Genomic DNA, 3,471 nt, shown 5'->3' with positions numbered 1-3,471 from the left:
ATTGTCATCCTGCAGGAGTTAGACTTGGAATTTGAAAAGTCTAAGTCGAAGAAATCTTTAGTATTTGTGGAGTTAATGTGTGACTTCCCGCGTGCTAACACGGAAACTGTGGTGGAGGAGCCCATTGCAGATGAATCCTTGTTTCTAATCAGCACTTTAGATCCATGGTATGGGGATATCATCGTTTATCTCCAGACCCAATCCATTCAGCCAGAAATTTCAAGGTCAGAATGTCGAAAAATACGATTCCAGTCCCAACAATTCAGAATTATTAGAGATACTCTTTATCGTTGTGGGTCGGGCTCTGTTTTTCGACATTGTTTAACTCATGAGGAAGCTGAAAGGGTTCTCAATGACTATCACTCTGGAGCGTGTGACGGTCATATGTCTAGGTATGCCACGGCCGAAAAGATATTGCGCGCTGGCTACTTCTGGCCATCTTTGTTTAAAGATTATATTAACGCGGTCCTAAAATGCCACAACTGCCAAATTTTTGATCGAAGGATGCGCGCTCCACCTACTTCTCTCCACCCTATAATTTTCGTCGGTCCGTTTGCAAAATGGGGTATCGATTTTATTACATGTAACCCTCACTCGGCCAGGGGGCATGCGTATATCATCCTTGCGGTAGATTATTTTACCAAGTGGGCCGAGGCGATGCCAACATTTGAGGCAGACGATAAAACAACTGTGATTTTCGTGTTCAATCATATAATTGCTAGGTTTGGTGTTCCACAAGCAATTATCACTGATCATGTGCGTCACTTTCAAAACGTTATGATGACTGAGCTTACAAGCCAGCTTGGCTTGCGTCATGATAGTTCAACTCCATATTATCCACAAGCTAATGGTTTGGTTGAAGCCATCAACAAAGTTCTAGTCATCATGATCCGACGAATCATTGGGATTCATAGGTCGAATTGGCATAACATGCTATTTTCAGCGCTTTGGGCGTATCAAACCTCAGTAAAAATGTCAACAGGGTTCACTCCTTTCCAACTAGTTTATGGTCTGGAAGCTGTGTTACCCATTGAATGCAAAATCCCGTCATTGCAAATGGCCATCGAGTTAGTTCCAGCCACTTTCGAAGAGGAAAAACGTTTTTTATACTTGGCTCAGCTAGATGAGAATCGACGTGATGCTACATTAGCGATCAAAACTCATGCCAAACGTATTAAAGCTCAATATGATCGAAATGTTACCCCTCGAAATTTTTCTAAAGGAGTCTTAGTCTTATTGTACGATCAAGCAAATGATATATTAGGCACTGGAAAATTCGTTCCTATGTGGCATGGTCCTTATGTTGTCAAGCGAAAGCTAGCAAAAGGGGCCTATGAATTGGTAGACTTTGACGGGGTCTCTTTAGGTAAACCCAGAAATGGTCTTTACCTGAAGAGGTATTATGCTTAAAAATTGGTGTGGAGATTTTTAGTTAGATTAGTTTTCTTTCTAGCTGGTGTGTTTTAGTTTAAAAAGTGTGCATAGCTTAGAGAGTGTTTTTTGTCATTATTCCTGCTTATCTTGGTTTTACTCTTGATATTGTAGATGTCGACGCCTCTCCGAACATACATTGGTTTTGCTGATGGTGCTTGTCGTAATACACGGAACATTTCTTCCGCAGCTTGGGTTATTTATTCGCCCTCTGACGAGTTGATATCTATGCTTGGGGTAAGCCTCGGTCAAACAACAAACAACATTGCCGAGTATAGTGCAGTGATTGAGTTATTATCTAAATCTATTTCATTTGGGATTCGGAGTTTGATAGTGAGGTTAGATTCTGAACTCGTTGTATTACAGCTTAATAGAGTATATGCCATTAGAAATCCAGTGTTATTGAGATTATTTTTTAGAGTACGTCTCTTGGAACGTGAATTTGATTATATTGAATATTAGCATATTCCAATATATTTAAATACATTGGCAGATGCAATTGCTTCTCGAATGTTAAGTAGACATTTGCAATAATCATACAAGTAAATTTAAAAACATTTCATAACATGTTTTACAAGATAAGTCGGTAATAGTGATATAGTATAATATAAGAGTGTGTCAAAATATACATCGTCCTCGATCATAGGCTTAAAAACACCTTATGATCGGCAAAAATTATAGTACAAAAAGAAAAAATGTCATATGTGTCTACAATAGGCGATCATCCTATCACTGGTGATGATCTCGATAAAAAACCACTGTATGGGCCACCTTACAAAGGAACCTCTTGAAAGGTCCTGGGACCCCAATCACATAGCACTATAGTCGAAGAGAAATGTCATCTATGCCAGTCTCTGGAATGTCTCCTGTCAAATGCTCTAGATGGGTCTCCAATTTGGCCAAGGTCTCTGCTGATTCGTCCTGTGGGGCTGGTGCCGCTGCAGCTGGTCGTTGTGGATCAACATCTGCATTTGAAACTTTTACTATCAATTTTGAGACGAGATAAAAGCAAAAAAAAATTAAATTAGAAAAATGTTGAAAATGATTTTACCTGAGTCATCCCATTGCTCTCCTGGAGGAAGAGCCATGTTTGGGTCACCGCGAAAATCTACCCCAGCGTAAGGAAAGTCCTAAATAGCAAAAACCTGGTTTTCCAACCAATGGAAATACTCGGGTGTGAATCGAACGACCTCTGTCCCCTCCTCAAGATGACGGGCCATAACTGCAACCCATCGCATTAGTTTGGGCTCTCGAGGAAGTCCAGCTCCAACAGTGAGGTGTTGTGGGACCAACATTGGGATCCTCTCTAGACCAACGCTCACGACTAAAGCACCATATCCAAAGGTCTTCAGTTGTCCGTTCTTGGCTCTAGTCAGTTGGCCTTTTACATTAGCCAACACAGCATCGCACCAGTTGAAGATGGTGCCTCGAAAGCAGTCAACTACCATCCGCATTTGGGATCCAGTGGCTATATGTAGTGTTGCGCTCCCACAAAGCCTGGTAATAGTAAACGCGATTACCATGAGTTCAGGAAGGGATATGGTTTTGATGTCTATCCCTTTGTCTCTAGTCTGGTTGTTACAGAACTCTAGCCGGAGGCTATCGACAGACTGGCCACCTGGCCTAGTCCCGAATAGAGTCAAGTGTTCACCTCTCTTAGGCAAACTAGTCAAAAAGTATATGTCTGCCGGCTCCATTTCAAGCTGGTGACCACCAATGAAGAAGCACTGGTCCTGTATGCTCCACCTGTCTACCAGCCACTGCAGAAAGTCCACCTGGGCCCTCATGCCAGGTATGGCCCAGAATTTGTATAAGCCGCATGCCTTCAATGCATCAATCGAAGGTTGATGATTTATTGCGGCAAGATCTACGTCCTCATGCTCCCGTTCTCGCCAATCAAGCATGATGTATACTCTACATTCAACAAAAAGGCGAATTAGAATATAAAAAATTGAAATTTTTGGGTGAAATTTGAGTTTGTTAGGTTTTAAAAACCTTTGCGCGGGGTACGCACCATCTCTGTTAGAGACAGTGCGTGGG

This window comes from Pinus tabuliformis, chromosome 8 (genome assembly GCF_031772625.1).
Source record: "Pinus tabuliformis cultivar Carrire ecotype Pingquan chromosome 8, CPIR1, whole genome shotgun sequence".
NCBI lineage: Eukaryota > Viridiplantae > Streptophyta > Pinopsida > Pinales > Pinaceae > Pinus > Pinus tabuliformis.
The sequence above is the reverse complement of the archived record's forward strand: the minus strand, read 5'-3'. Positions refer to the sequence as shown.